The following is a 17,593-nucleotide window of genomic DNA, read 5'->3' as shown; positions in this document are numbered from 1 at the left end:
CACGTTTTGTTTATCCATTCATCTGTCGATGAACATTTGCGTGGTCTCCATCTTTTGGCTATTGTGAATAATGCTGTTATGAATCTTGGTATAAAAATATTTTTTGAATCTCGACTTTTAGTTCTTTGAGGTATCTACCCAGAAATGGAATTGCTGTATTATATTCTGTGTTTGTTTTTTTAGAGGACTGCCATATTGTTTTCTACAGTTGCTGCACCATTTTACATTCCTACCAGCAGTGTCCAAGGGTTCCATCCTCACCAACTCTTGTTATTTTCTATTGTTTTGATTATAGTCATCTTAATGAGTGTGAAGTGGTATCTTATGTGGTTTTGATTTGTATTTCCCTAATTTTTATCATTTGTGAGGATCTTTTCATGTGCTTATTGGACATTGGTATATCTTCTTTGGAGAAATGTCTGTTCAGGTCCTTTGCCCATTTTTAAATTGTTGTTGTTTTCATTGAGTTTTAGGAATTCTTTATATAATGTGGATATTAATCCCTTATCAGATATGATTTGCAAATATTTTCTCACATTCTGTGGGTTGCCTTATTACTTGGTTGATAATGTCCTTTGATGCACAAAAGTTTTTACAAAATTTTTGATGTGTTCTAATTTATCTATTTTTTTCTTTTGTTGTCTGTGCTTTTGATGTCATATCAAAGCAATCATTGCTGAATCCAATGTCATGAAATTTTCATCTATGTTTTCTTCTAAAAGTTTTATAGTTTTAGCTCTTATATTTAGGTTTTTAATCTAATTTGGGTTAATTTTTATATATGTTGTAAGATAAGGGTCCATCTTTATTCTTTTGCAAGTAGATATCCAGTTTTCCCAATACCAATAGTTAAAAAGACTGTTCTTTCCCCAATGAATTCTCTTGGAACTCTTGTTGAAAATCTCTGGACCACATATACAAAGCTTTATTTTGGGGCTCTGTACTCTAGTTAATTGGTATATATGTCTGTCTTTATGCCAGTACCACACTGTTTTGATTACTATATTTTGTAATAAGTTTTGACATCAGAAAGTGTAAGACCTCCAACTTTGTTCTTTTTCAAGATATTTTTGGCTGTTCAGGATCCCTTGAGATTCTATATTAATTTCAGGATGGATTTTTCTATTTCTGCAAAAAAAAATCATTGGGATTGCATTTAATCTGTAGATTGCTTTGAGTAGCATTGACATATTAATGTTAAGTTTATAATAATACATCTTCAAATCCATGAACATGACACATGTTTTTGTTTACTTACATCTTCTTTTATTTCTTTCAGCAGTGTTTCATAGTTTTTAGTGTACAAGTCTTCTACTTCTTCAGTTAACTTATTTCCTAAGTATCTTATCCTTTGTGGTACTATTGTAAATAGAATTGTTCCCTTAATTTCCTTTTCAGATTGTTCATTTTACGAACAACCTGACTGCTCCAACTAGAACTTTCAGTACTATGTTGAACAGAAGTGGTAAAAGTGGGCATTTTTTTCATTTCCCTCATCTTAGAGGAAAAGCTTTTTCAGTATTTCACCATTGAGTATGGTGTTAGTAATGAATTTGTTTTTTAAAGAAAGACCTCAAATCTCCCTGCTTCTGAGTTTCCTAAACAAACCCCAGAAGGTCATTGCTGGTCCCCACGGAATTAATGGTCCTGGACCTTCCTCCTAATTTAATGCAAATCCTAGCTGGCCTTATTGTGCAGGAGTTTCAGTTCATTTTTACTTTCTCGGCGATACAATCCATCCTCGTTTCCAGCCAAGTCTCTAATCCCTGCAATTTTCATGGTTCTAGTAATTACGAAAAAAAATCCAAAGGATAGAACATTTGCATCCTGTCTATGAAATTACACACCTTAGTGGAGTTTATTAAATCTATTTTGCACTTTCTGAGAAAATTAGACTCACTCTGTGTGGCTCCAGAGGACAAAACAAGAGCCAGTCGCTAGAACCTTCCAGGAAGCAGATAAGAATTCAAAGGGAAGAAACACTTTCTGCCTGTCAGAGCAGTCAGCACAAAGAGAGCCACCCCAGGAGGTCAGGGACAAGGCCAGCAGGGTCCAGTGCCTGGTGTGGTCATTGAAGGGGACAGTTGAGAACAAGGGCTGTGGGTCATAGCTGGGTTCACTTTTCAACCCCCTCCTTCCCAGGGATTCAGGCAAATGAATTGATTTTTCTAAGCCTCTGGAGACAACCATGCAAAGCACAGAGCAATGTTTTGTGGTCATGCTACTATTTCATTATATAGAGTAAGGGAGTGCTTCGCTCCACACCTAGTTTCTTGCTTGGGCTACATGTCCATCAGTGGCCAGCTATGGCCCTGCTCTATATGTTCTTCACTCAGGAAACCAGACTTTTGAATTAGCCACTGTTTAGAAAGTTTCTTCTCACTGTGTAAGAAGAAAAAAAATAACTTTGGGATTTGGGAGGAGAGAGGGGAGAGTGCCTCACATTGGCGTTTAAGTGCCCTGGCCAGAACTGAAACATGCTGCTTCCACTCACAATGAGTGGGTCAGAGCTAGTTACCCAACAAGCCCTAACCAAGAGGACCAGAAAGGTCAAGTCCTGAGACACTTGATGAACAGAACCAGGGATAACGACACTGAGCCCTCTTGTCTGGTGGATGATGGCATCTTTCAGTGGGAACCTGGAAAAGAGCATGTTTGAGGGGAAAAGTCAAAAATAACGATAAGGATTTTCCACTTCTAGCATGACAGCATGAAAAGCTCCAGAAACCCATTTTTCTGTGAAACTGGTGAAAAATACTAAAAAACAAAACAAAACAAACCCCCACCCAAACCTTTAAAATCTTTAGAAATGGTCCTATGGACGTAAAGCAAATACAGAAGCGTTTATTTAAGAAACTCCACAAAAACTGATAAGACCTGCAGAGTCTGGGATATTTGAACCAAGACTCATATCTTTACCACCCCTGCCCAGTTCTACATGATGGAAATTGCACTCAATATTGGTACAGCTGAGGACACAGGGATCCCTCTTCCAGCCAGAGACCTATTTTCCCAGGAAGGGTAGGATATCAGGATTTCTAATCCTGCCCCCAGCTACCTGTTGTCAAGGCTAAGTTCAGGGCAAGTGTGGCTAAGAGGTGGAGGCGCTCCTCTTCTGCCCATCCCCCACTCGGGGGCTCTACTTGAGTGCAGCATCACTGAGAATAATGGGACCCTCACTGTCCTTGCCCTGCATCATGGGGTGGGAGTTTCAGACAAAGAGGCAAGTCCAAGAGATCTGGAGCTGCTATTGCCCCATCCACTAAACACTCAGATCCTGAAGTGGGGATGTCATACAGAGAGAAGTGTGCCATTTCCCCCGCCCCAGAACCAGAGATGAGGCTGAGAGATGATTTTGCTCAAGGGGAGTAGCTGGGTATAGAATAGAGCGCACCAAATTACCCTCACCCCAAAGGAGCTGACTTTATTTGCAGCAGAATGTGGAGAAGTTCAAGTGTAAGGTAATTGTCAAAATCAGTGAAAGTTGTAGTGAAATGTAATTGGGAAGAGATTGATAGATTCATTGGAGATATAGGTTAAACTGAAGGCCAGCTATTTTCCCAGAGAGAACTAGGGAAAGAGACAGGTGAGAAGAACCCTCCTGGGGTCAGAATAAATCTCAAACACTGACCTCTGAAACTATCCCTTCAAAGGAACCCAAGTTTGATTAGATTTGTCTGTGAAGCAATTTATGCTCCAGAGCATTTTTTTTTTAAACAACAGAACGATTAGCCAGAAGTAAGTGGCACTTAACAGCTGGGTCTGGTCACCCCAGGGTGGCTGTGGGCATACCCCCTTCTATTCAGTGTTGTACTAGAGGTTCTATCCAGGATAATTAGGCAAGAAAAAGAAATGAAAGGCAACCAGATTGGAAAGGAAGAAGTTAAACTATTTTTAATTACAGATGACATGATTTTGTGTATAGAAAGTCCTAAGTCATCCTCTAAATTTACTAGAACTAATAAAAAGTTAAACCCACTAAAAACCTATTAGGACAAATGAGTTCACCAAAACTGCAAGACACAAGATCAATATATAAAAATTGATTGTATTTCTATACACTGGCAATGAACAAACCAAAAATGAAATTCAGAAAACAATTACATTTACAATAGAATTAAAAAGAGTAAAGTATTTAGGAATAGATTTAACCAAAGAAGTGCAAAACTTATACTCTGAAAACTATGAAACTTTATTGAAACAAATTAAAGATGATGCAAATAGGAGGAGTGGGGTTCCAAGCAGAACTTGAGGTGCAGCAAAATGGTGGTAGAAGCTTGTTTAAAAATTCAGACTTAGGGCTCATCTTTGTGACCTCTATTCACGAAATCTCGGATGAAGCGCAGAAATAAGCGACCCTGCGTGGAATCTGAGGAGCTGAATAAAATGGTGGCCTGAGCAGAGACTCTTAAGCAAGTAACGTTGAAGTCAACATGGAGAAGAAATGAGACAAAGCAGGGAATGAGACAACACTTAAGGGCCTATTGAAACAGTTCAGCCGTGTGGACGAAAGGCTCTTGGTGCTCCAGCCAGGCATCAGGGCCGTGCCTCTGAGGTGGGAGAGCCAACTTCAGAACACTGGTCCACAAGAGACCTCCCAGCTCCACGTAATACCAAACGGCAAAAATCTCCCAGAGATCTCCATCTCAACATCAAGACCCAGCTTCACTCAACGACCAGCAAGCTACAGTGCTGGACATCCTATGCCAAACAACTAGCTAGACAGGAACACAACCCCATCCATTGGCAGAGAGGCTGCCTAAAATCATAATAAGGCCACAGACACCACAAAATACACCACCAGACGTGGACGTGCCCACCAGAAAGACAAGATCTAGCCTCATCCACCAGAACTCAGGCACTAGTTCCCTCCACCAGGAAGCCTACACAACCCACTGAACCAACCTTAGCCGCTGGGGACAGATACCAAAAACAACGGGAACTACGAACCTGCAGCCTGTGAAAAGGAGACCCCAAACACAGTAAGATAGGCAAAATGAGACGACAGAAAAACACACAGCAGATGAAGGAGCAGGCTCAAAACACACTGGACTTAACAAATGAAGAGGAAATAGGTAGTCTACCTGAAAAAGAATTCAGAATAATGATAGTAAGGGTGATCCAAAATCTTGGAAATAGAATAGACAAAATGCAAGAAACATTTAACAAGGATGTAGAAGAACTAAAGAGGAACCAAGCAATGATGAAAAACACAATAAATGAAATTAAAAATACTCTAGATGGGATCAATAGTAGAATAACTGAGGCAGAAGAAAGGATAAGTGACCTGGAAGATAAAATGGTGGAAATAACTACTACAGAGCAGGATAAAGAAAAAAGAATGAAAAGAACTGAGGACAGTCTCAGGGACCTCTGGGACAACATTAAACGTGCCAACATTCGAATTATAGGGGTACCAGAAGAAGAAGAGAAAAAGAAAGGGACTGAGAAAATTTTTGAAGAGATTATAGTTGAAAACTTCCCTAATATGGGAAAGGAAATAGTTAATCAAGTCCTGGAAGCACAGAGAGTCCCATACAGGATAAACCCAAGGAGGAACACGCCAAGACACATATTAATCAAACTGTCAAAAATTAAATATAAGGAAAACATATTAAAGGCAGCAAGGGAAAAAAAACAAATAACACACAAGGGAATCCCCATAAGGTTAACATCTCATCTCTCAGCAGAAACTCTGCAAGCCAGAAGGGAGTGGCAGGATATACTTAAAGTCATGAAGGAGAAAAACCTACAACCAAGATTACTCTACCCAGCAAGGATCTCATTCAGATTCGATGGAGAAATTAAAACCTTTACAGACAAGCAAAAGCTGAGAGAGTTCAGCACCACCAAACCAGCTTTACAACAAATGCTAAAGGAAATTCTCTAGGCAAGAAACACAAGAGAAGGAAAACACCTACAATAACAAACCCAATACATTTAAGAAAATGGGAATAGGAACATACATATCGATAATTACCTTAAATGTAAATGGATTAAATGCTCCCACCAAAAGACACAGGCTGGCTGAATGGATACAAAAACAAGACCCATACATATGCTGTCTACAAGAGACCCACTTCAGACCTAGGGACACATACAGACTGAAAGTGAGGGGATGGAAAAAGATATTCCATGCAAATGGAAATCAAAAGAAAGCTGGAGTAGCAATTCTCATATCAGACAAAATAGACTTTAAAATAAAGACTATTACAAGAGACAAAGAAGGACACTATATAATGATCAAGGGATCGATCCAAGAGGAAGGTATAACAATTGTAAATATTTATGCACCCAACATAGGAGCACCTCAATACATAAGGCAAATACTAACAGCCATGAAAGGGGAAATTGACAGCAACACAATCATAGTAGGGGACTTTAACACCCCACTTTCACCAATGGACAGATCATCCAAAATGAAAATAAATAAGGAAACACAAGCTTTAAATGATACATTAAACAATATGGACTTAATTGATATTTATAGGACATTCCACCCAAAAACAACAGAATACACATTTTTCTCAAGTGCTCATGGAACATTCTCCAGGATAGATCATATCTTGGGTCACAAATCAAGCCTTGGTAAATTTAAGAAAATTGAAATCGTATCAAGTATCTTTTCCGACCACAACGCTATGAGACTAGATATCAATTACAGGAAAAGATATGTAAAAAATACAAACACATGGAGGCTACACAATACATTACTTAATAACGAAGTGATTACTGAAGAAATCAAAGGGGAAATCAAAAAATACCTAGAAACAAATGACAATGGAGACACGACGACCCAAAACCTATGGGACACAGCAAAAGCAGTGCTAAGAGGGAAGTTTATAGCAATACAAGCCTACCTCAAGAAACAGGAAACATCTCGAATAAACAACCTAACCTTGCACCTAAAGCAATTAGAGAAAGAAGAACAAAAAAACCCCAAAGCCAGCAGAAGGAAAGAAATTATAAAGATCAGGTCAGAAATAAATGAAAAAGAAATGAAGGAAACAATAGCAAAAATCAATGAAACTAAAAGCTGGTTCTTTGAGAAGATAAACAAAATTGATAAACCATTAGCCAGACTCATCAAGAGAAAAAGGGAGAAGACTCAGATCAATAGAATTAGAAATTAAAAAGGAGAAGTAACCACTGACACTGCAGAAATACAAAAGATCATGAGAGATTACTACAAGCAACTCTATGCCAATAAAATGGACAACCTGGAAGAAATGGACAGATTCTTAGAAATGCACAAACTGCCGAGACTGAACCAGGAAGAAATAGAAAATATGAACAGACCAATCACAAGCACTGAAATTGAAACTGTGATTAAAAACCTTCCAACAAACAAAAGCCCAGGACCAGATGGCTTCACAGGCGAATTCTATCAAACATTTAGAGAAGAGCTAACACCTATCCTTCTCAAACTCTTCCAAAATATTGCAGAGGGAGGAACACTCCCAAACTCATTCTACGAGGCCACCATCACCCTGATACCAAAACCAGACAAAGATGTCACAAAGAAAGAAAACTACAGGCCAATATCACTGATGAACATAGATGCAAAAATCCTCAACAAAATACTAGCAAACAGAATCCAACAGCACATTAAAAGGATCATACACCATGATCAAGTGGGGTTTATCCCAGGAATGCAAGGATTCTTCAATATACACAAATCAATCAATGTGATACACCATATTAACAAATTGAAGGAGAAAAACCATATGATCATCTCAATAGATGCAGAGAAAGCTTTTGACAAAATTCAACACCCATTTATGATAAAAGCCCTGCAGAAAGTAGGCATAGAGGGAACTTTCCTCAACATAATAAAGGCCATATATGACAAACCCACAGCCAACATTGTCCTCAATGGTGAAAAACTGAAACCATTTCCACTAAGATCAGGAACAAGACAAGGTTGCCCACTCTCACCACTATTATTCAACATAGTTCTGGAAGTCCTAGCCACAGCAATCAGAGAAGACAAAGAAATAAAAGGAATCCAAATCGGAAAAGAAGAAGTAAAGCTGTCACTATTTGCAGATGACATGATACTATACATAGAGAATCCTAAAGATGCTACCAGAAAACTCCTAGAGCTAATCAATGAATTTGGTAAAGTAGCAGGATACAAAATTAATGCACAGAAATCTCTTGCATTTCTATACACTAATGACGAAAAATCTGAAAGTGAAATTAAGAAAACACTCCCATTTACCATTGCAACAAAAAGAATAAAATATCTAGGAATAAACCTACCTAAGGAGACAAAAGACCTGTATGCAGAAAATTATAAGACACTGATGAAAGAAATTAAAGATGATACAAATAGATGGAGAGATATACCATGTTCCTGGATTGGAAGAATCAACATTGTGAAAATGTCTCTACTACCCAAAGCAATCTACAGATTCAATGCAATCCCTATCAAACTACCACTGGCATTTTTCACAGAACTAGAACAAAAAATTTCACAATTTGTATGGAAACACAAAAGACCCCGAATAGCCAAAGCAATCTTGAGAACGAAAAATGGAGCTGGGGGAATCAGGCTCCCTGACTTCAGACTATATTACAAAGCTTCAGTAATCAAGACAGTTTGGTATTGGCACAAAAACAGAAATATAGATCAATGGAACAGGATAGAAAGCCCAGAGATAAACCCACACACATATGGTCAACTTATCTTTGATAAAGGAGGCAAGCATATACAGTGGAGAAAAGACAGCCTCTTCAATAAGTGGTGCTGGGAAAATTGGACAGGAACATGTAAAAGTATGAAATTAGAACACTCCCTGACACCATGCACAAAAATAAACTCAAAATGGATTAAAGACCTAAGTGTAAGGGCAGACACTATCAAACTCTTAGAGGAAAACATAGGCAGAACACTCTATGATATACATCACAGCAAGATTCTTTCTGACCCAGCTCCCAGAGAAATGGAAATAAGAACACAAATAAACAAATGGGACCTAATGAAACTGAAAAGCTTTTGCACAGCAAAGGAAACCATAAACAAGACCAAAAGACAACCCTCAGAATGGGAGAAAATATTTGCAAATGAAGCAACTGACAAAGGATTAATCTCCAAGATTTACAAGCAGCTCATGCAGCTCAATAACAAAAAAACAAACAACCCAATCCAAAAATGGGCAGAAGATCTAAATAGACATTTCTCCAAAGAAGATATACAGATGGCCTACAGACACATGAAAGAATGCTCAACATCATTAATCATTAGAGAAATGCAAATCAAAACTACAATGAGATATCATCTCACACCGGTCAGAATGGCCATCATCAAAAAATCTAGAAACAATAAATGCTGGAGAGGGTGTGGAGGAAAGGGAACACTCTTGCACTGTTGGTGGGAATGTAAATTGATACAGCCACTATGGAGAACAGTATGGAGGTTCCTTAAAAAACTACAAATAGAACTACCATATGACCCAGCAATTCCACTACTGGGCATATACCCTGAGAAAACCATAGGTCAAAAAGAGTCATGTACCAAAATGTTCATTGCAGCTCTATTTACAATAGCCAGGACATGGAAGCAACCTAAATGTCCATCGACAGATGAATGGATAAAGAAGATGTGGCACATATATACAATGGAATATTACTCAGCCATAAAAAGAAATGAAATGGAGGTATTTGTAATGAGGTGGATGGAGTTAGAGTCTGTCATACAGAGTGAAGTAAGTCAGAAAGAGAAAAACAAATACCGTATGCTAACACATATATATGGAATCTAAGGGAAAAAAAAAAAAAAAAAAAGGCCATGAAGAACCTAGTGGCAAGACGGGAATAAAGACACAGACCTACTAGAGAATGGACTTGAGGATATGGGGAGGGGGTGGGGTGAGATGTGACAGGGTAAGAGAGTGTCATGGGCATATATACACTACCAAATGTAAAATAGATAGCTAGTGGGAAGCAGCCGCATAGCACAGGGAGATCAGCTCGGTGCTTTGTGACCACCTAGAGGGGTGGGATGGGGAGGGTGGGAGGGAGGGAGATGCAAGAGGGAAGAGAAATGGGAACATATTGTATATGTATAACAGATTCACTTTGTTATAAAGCAGATGCTAACACACTATTGTAAGGCAATTATACTTCAATAAAGATGTTTGAAAAAAAAAAAAAAAAAGATGATGCAAATAAATGGACAAACATTCCATGTTCATGGATTGGAAGACGCAGTATTGTTAAGGTGGCAATACTCCTGAAATTGATCTGCAGATTCAATAAAATCCCTATTAGCATCTCAGATGACGTCATTGTAGAAATTGACAAGCTTCTACTAAAATATATGTGGCTTCCCCTTCCCCCCCACGTCCTCAAGTCCATTCTCTATGTCTGCATCTTTATTCCTGCCCTGCCACTAGGTTCATCAGTACCGTTTTTTTAGATTCCATATATGTGTGTTAGCATACGGTATTTGTTTTTCTCTTTCTGACTTACTTCACTCTGTATGACAGACTCTAGGTCCATCCACCTCCTATAAATAACTCAATTTCATTCTTTTTTATGGCTGAGTAATATTCCATTGTATATATGTGCCACATCTTCTTTATCCATTCATCTGTCGATGGACATTTAGGTTGTTTCCATGTCCTGGCTATTGTAAATAGTGCTGCAATGAACATCATGGTACTTGTATCTTCTTGAATTATGGTTTTCTCAGGGTATATGCCCAGTAGTGGAATTGCTGGGACATATGGTAGTTCTATTTTTAGTTTTTTAAGGAACCTCCATACTGTTCTCCATAGTGGTTGTATCAATTTACATTCCCACCAACAGTGGAGGAGGGTTCCCTTTTCACCACACCCTTTCCAGCATTTATTGTTTCTAGATTTTCTGATAATGGCCATCCTGACCTGTGTGAGGTAACACCTCTTTGTAGTTTTGATTTGCATTTTTCTAATGATTAGTGATGTTGTGCATCTCTTCATGGATTACACAATTCCATTCATATGAAATGTCCAGAATATGGAAATCTATAGAGACGGAAAGTAGATTAGTGGGTGATTAGGGCACCCACTAATGGGTGGGCTTGAGGGGATGGAAGAGGTGGGCAGGAGGGCAATAGTTAAAGCGTATGGGGTTTCTTACTGAGGTGATGAAACTGTTCTAAAATTGACTGTGGTTGCCCATATCTGTGATTATACTGAGAACCATTTAATTGTAGACTTTAAATAGGTGAACTGTATGGTATGTGAATTATATCTCAATAAAGTTGTTTAAAAAACTAAAAATTAAAAAAAAAAAACTAAAAATAAATAAATAAAATACATGTGGCATTGCGAGTGACACAGAACAGACAAAACAATTTTGGAAAAGAGAAACAATGTAGGATAATTCACATTTTTAAACTTCAAAACATACTAGGATGAAGCAGTAATAAAGACAACATGGAACTGGCATAAGGACAGACATATAATCAATGAAATATAATTGAGAGTTCAAAAATGAACCCATGGTTCTGTGGTCAATTGAGTTTCAACAAAGGTGCCAAGACAAATCAATGGGAAAATAATAGTCCTTTCAACAAATGGTGCTGCAACAACTGGATAGCCACATGCAAAAGAATGAAGTTGGACCATTACCTTACATTATATGCAAAAATAACTCAAAATGGTTCAGACATAAATGGAAGAGATGACTCTACAAAACTCTTAGAAGAAAACATAAGGGTATACCTGCATGACCTTGGATTTGGCAACAAATTCCAAGATTTGACACCTAAAGCCTGAGTAACAAACAAACAAAAATAAAGGTAAATTTAACTTTAACAAAAATTTTAAAACTTTTGTTCTTCAGACGCCACTGTCAAAGTGAAAAGGCAAGCCATAGACTGGAAAAATGTATTTGAATGTATCATATACCTAATAAAGATAGACTATATTTTTAAAACTCTTACAACTCAGCAACAAAAAAGACAAACAGTCCAGTTAAAAATGGACAAATGATTTGAATATACATTTCTCCAAAGAAGATATACAAATGACCAATAAGCACATGAAAAGATGCTCCATGTCATTAGTTATCAGGAAAACCATTTCATACCTACTAGAATAAAAAAGTCAGATAATAACAAGTGTTATGTGGAGAAATTGGAACCCCTGTATATTGCTGGTAGGAATGTAGAAAGTATAGTCATTTGGAAAACAGTCTGGCTGAAGACAAAGAGAGTATCTTGAAAGCAGCAAGAAAAAAATGACCCATTACAGATGAGGAACTATCAATAATATTAACGTCTGACTTCTCATCAGCAACCACGGAGGCCCAAAGGCAGTGGGATGACATATTCAAAGTGCTTAAAGAAAAATTGTCAACCGAGAAATTTATATCCAGGAAAAACATTCTTCAAAACGGAAGGAGAAATTAAGATCTTACCAGACATGTAAAAAACTGAGTATCTGTCACTAGCAGAGCTGCCCTGCAAGGAATACTGAAAACAGTGTTTCAGGCTAAGATGAAAGGACGCTGGATAACAATTTTAATCCACATGAAGAAATAAAGAGCACTGCCATGGTAGCTACATAGGTAAATATAAAAGGCAGTATAAATGCAATTTTTCTAATCGTTTTCTTCCCATATTTGATTTAAAAGACAACTGCACAAGGCAATAATTATAAATCTGTGCTGATGGGCTTAGAACATAATTTGCATAACAATAATAGCATGGGAGGAGGTAATAGGACTTTCTTGGAGCAAAGATTTTTTTATGTTTTTGAAATTAAACTGGCATTAATTTGAACTAGATTGTCTTAAATTAACATTAATGGTAATCCCTGAGGCAACCGCTTAGAAAATAATTTTAAAATATAATAAAAGAAACAACAAGGAAATTAAAATGACATCCCTGGCACGACTAGGATTTCATCTTGGGGCAGCGTGACTCTGGGCCTGCCTGCTTTGTTACAGGCAATCTCTGCAGTCACCATCACCTTCACGCTCACATGTGTCCCATGAGGTGGGCAGCATGGGGACCAGGATCTCTGTTAGACATATGGGAAAACTGAGACAAGGGGATGACCCATGGTACTGTGACTTGTTTGTGCCAGGGCTTGCTCCAGAACATAGGGCTCTAGATCTTCAGTCTTGAAACTTGTGAAATAAATTCATAGCTGCTTTCATAGCACACTAAGTCCCTGATGCTAATTCTTCAGGGGGCTTAAGAATTATCTGGTCAAGGAGGATAGACATGTCTGTTCAAAAGCTGATCCCCAGGCCCCAGTAATTCTGACTCAGTGGGTATCAGATAAGGCTGGGGAATCTGTAATTCAAACAGGCACCCCCCACTTACTCCTGCCCACCTCTTCCCAGCCCAAGGTGTCTCTGACGCAAGTTTGCGTGCAGAGCACACATGGAGAAATCCTGGTTTTAGGATATTCCAGGCCCTGTTCTAAGGACTTCACATTCATTTTGGCCCAGCTTTTCAGAGCACAGATTCTGGATCCAGCCTCCCTGCATTGCAACTCAGGCTTCAGCACTTACTAGTTCAGGTTAAAGCATTCAGAATAGTACCTGGCACAAAGTACACGTTTTATAATACCAGCTCTCTTTGTTATTACTTTCTTACTTAGTAGTTGAAACAATCTTAAAACCTAGCTATCCTCAGCCCCATTTCACAGGTGAGGAAGGGTGGGCACAGAAAGTTTAGATAATTTGTTTAAGGACACACAGCTAGTGAGTTGCAGAGATGGGGCTCAAACTCCATTCCATGTGACCCTAATGTCAGTGGTCTTAACCACTAGACTGCCCTGCACTAATGACACATGCTCCAGACCCTGCCCTCACACCAGCACCTGCATGGTAGGGCCACACAGAGCTGTCAGGAGAGGCCACCTCAGGTGCTGGGCTTAGCTCCTGCCCCTTAAAGATGGGAGAAGAGGTCCTGGGGACTGGGGAAGGGATTAGGGAGGGGTAGACCCCTGGCCTCTTCATGCCCTCCTGGACCCACCTAAAACCATTTTTAAGACTTAGACAATGCTCACCAGAAGACAGGTGTCCTCTCAGGGGACTCGAGGTTCAATTTGCTGATCCTCACCCCCAGAGATCTCAAATTGGCATCTCCTATGTTGGATGAGAAGGTGAGAAGGTGACAGAGCAGCTTCAGGAAGACAGTCCTGGGCTTCAATCTCAGCTTTCACGTGTTTGAGACCTAAGGTAGGCCTCAGCTTCCTCATCTGTTAAATGGGTGTAAAAGTAGAGCCTATCTCAGCAGGCTGTCACAGCAGAATAATGGATGCTGAGCATTCAGGACAGCAGCTGAGAAACAGAGCACAGCCTTTACAGAAGTTAGCAGCTGGCGATAACATCATTCTCTACACACAGGCAAGGTCATGTTGGCTTTCCCTGACATGGTTTCTTCCTGGCCTTTGCACTGAAAACTTATCTGGAGCCTAGAGTGACCCTAGTTCTCTCTGTCCCAAAAGTGTATCCTCTGGAATCGTGTTAAGTTTCAAGGACAATGTGGGAGAGAGACCAGGGCCAGGTATCAGCTCGGGGTCCTTGGAGGCTCTTCAAGCCACCTGGAGCCCCTGGGCCTCATCCAAGCCCAGCTACCTTCTAGGCTGGGGCAGGTACACCTGCTCTGATGGAGCTGAGCCCTGACTGCAAGTTTCCCCTGCTGGTGTGTGACTTCAGGGGACATTTGTCAAACGCCACTGGAAAAGAAAATGCTGACAACTACTGAGAGATAGCAGCCTTTCTCAGCATGGGAGGAAAACTGAGGATTCTGAGGTGAGACAGTGTCGGCCTGGGGCTGGAATCTCTGTCTTCTGCCATGAGGTTGTGTGTGGCCTTAGGAAACTTCCTTCTCCTCTCCAAAGAGCCTTGGGTTCCTCGTCTATCAGCTGGGGTGTTGCCATCTACTCACAGAGTTGTTGAGAATGTGAGACAGGAGTAGAGCTAGGAGAAAGAGCTCATTTACAGCAACGATGAGCATTTATTAAGTGCCAGGTGAAGCACTGTCCAGTCATCGTCTCATTGCATCCTGACAACAACCCCTTGGAGTAGGCACTATCATGACTTCCATTCACAGACGAGGCAAGGCTCAGAGAGATTGAGTATCGTAGCCAAGATCACACAGCTGGTCACAGGAGAAGCTGGCCTTGAACTTGGGGCCATGGAAGCCCACCCAGGACCCTCGCCCAGAGCCTCTGCCTCCACAGCAGGGCCTGTCAAGGAGTGCAGTGTCTTCCCTCCCTCCACACAGCCTGTGCATTCCCACCCTAAGACCCTCCCCGCTCTTCCCCTCCCATGCCTCAAAGTGGCAACCTGCACGGACGTCTAGTGGGTGCTGGGCTCATCTGCAAGTACAGAAGCGGGTTCTGCACCAGATGGAGCTGGACCAGAGGCAGCTTGAAGACTCCGTGACGCCGAGCAGGAAAGTCACTGAGCCTCTAAATGCAGGCAGCAGGAGTTACTAATGTTAGAAGGTGAAGGTTTACCACTGCAGGGCTTGGCGAGCCCTTGCCCAAGACTCTCTGCTGTTGCTTCCCTGACCCTCCCTGGTCATTGACAGGGAAGCTCAGAGATTTAGTGCTTTTAATAAAGCAGGTGGCCAGTGTAAGAGAAACTTTCAGTTGGGTCACTCTCCTGGAGGCTGGAGACAGCGCTGGCTGAGCCCAGGGAAGTCAGAGGTCAGCTCCTCACCTTGTTGTACATCCTCAGGTGGGTCAGCAACTCCAGCACTGGTCACCAGCGCATCCACAAGTAGGGACTGGCCTCCTTCCTCCTGCCTGGCTAGTGCCCCAGGGACCTCCCCAGTTTCCTTCATAGATTATTGTTGTCTTAAAAATCAAAAACCTAGAGTTGATTTCAAAGCTGTCATGGGGTAGAGAGGAAGCAAAGGGGCTGAGGGCCAGTCCGGTCTGGTGTGAATCCAGACTTTACCACTCACTGGTGGTGTGAACTTGTGGCCCCATGTGAGTTACTCCCATCTCTGAGTTTTGGTTTTCTTTGCTGCTCAGTGGAGCCAAGTTTCCTAACCTCTAGGCTGCACTGACCATGTCTGCGGCACTTTGCTTCTTGACATTGTTTGGTGGGTGACTTGCTCCTGTGGGTGGCTGTTTGCTGCCCTGCCTGGGAGTCCCCAAAGTCAAGGCTGGGTCAGGGTCTTCATCCTGGGGAGGCTTCCTTGGGGGGTGGTCAGCAGCGGGAGATGCCAGCCACTCCTTCCTTACAGCAGCCTCTGGTCTTAGGGCTCAATGAGCTCTGGGGGCACTCAGAGCCCCCTGGGATTTGCAACATGTTCCTGCCCCGAGGATCAGCTGAGAGCTGCCTGCTGCCGAAAGCAGACTTCTCCTTCCTCAGAACTTGAAGCCCTCAGGTCTGAGTCCCATATCCCCATGTTGGCATCGGTAGCAAATATGGGGTGGGAGGAGTGAGCAAGTCAGAGAGAGAAAAATTAATGGGTTCATTGACAAATAGAGACAGAGGTACCAGGTGGGCTTTATGCCCACTCAGAGAAGGAGGTACACCTGCACACATAGGGGCATTCACACAGAGAGGTGCGCGCACACACACACACTAACTCGCACAGCTGGCCAGTGGCAGATCCAGCATTTGAATCTACATCTGGGTGTCTCCAGGATGTTCCCCTTTGCCAGGGGAGAGCAGAGCTTCAGGGGAAGCAGAGACCCAGGCAGAAGGAGTCTGGGGTCTTCAGGGGTTGGTGTTTTTCCACCAGCTGAAGCCCTAGAAACTGAGCCTCGGAAAGGAGGTTCAGGGTCATGACTTTGAGGCTCAGAGAAGCCCTTGGGGCTGACCACGTCATGTTTGTCAGCCCCGGCTCTCTGGGAAGCAGACACTGAGAGGGAATCTGGAAGGTGAGAGTTTCATTTGTGAGTAAAACCTGTGAAAGATAAAAGGGAGACATCAGAATTGGGTGGGGGAGGTTCTGATGAGGGTCTAATCAAGTTTCCATCACCCCCCTGGGGTGCACCTGAGTAAAGGCTGGCATCAGCAGTCCCATATGGGGCAGGAATGGCCACACCCAGTATCTGTGCTGTGCTCCGTCACTGGAGAGCAGGGCCAGGCCTCAAAGACTCTGGCAGGACCCAGAGGCACTGCGACCACCTGCACTCCTCATGGTGGGTGGCCAGTTTTCCTTGGAGTCCAGGCAGGGTGCCTCTGTGAGTGCCACACCGAGCCTAAGCCTAAGCTTTGGCTTCCAGTGTCACTGAGGTGGTTTGGGGGTTGTTCTCATCTTACCTGAGGTTTCAAAACTTGGGCTCTGTCTAACTGTGAGATCTTCTCAGTGTCCTGCATTGGACAGGTCTGAGATCCTGGAGAGATTTCGTGAACCTTAGAGAGCTGAAGTTCTTGATCGGAGGTCCCTGGATGAGCTTCAGGGATGCCAAAATTCCCTGAACCCCTTAAGCTTGAGTAAGTGTAACAATGATTTTATATCCTGTTGATGGGTTTAGGTCCATCCCAGGTGGGTGGGAGCCGGGTGCTGGATATCTCTGCAACCAGGAGGGGAAAGAATATGGAGCTCAGAGGCCACCTATGGAGGGAAGAGGGTGCAGGGAGGAGGAGCAGAGATGGGAGGGAAGGTCACCTCTGT

Source organism: Balaenoptera acutorostrata, chromosome 1, assembly GCF_949987535.1.
Source record: "Balaenoptera acutorostrata chromosome 1, mBalAcu1.1, whole genome shotgun sequence".
NCBI lineage: Eukaryota > Metazoa > Chordata > Mammalia > Artiodactyla > Balaenopteridae > Balaenoptera > Balaenoptera acutorostrata.
Note: the sequence above shows the minus strand (reverse complement) of the source record.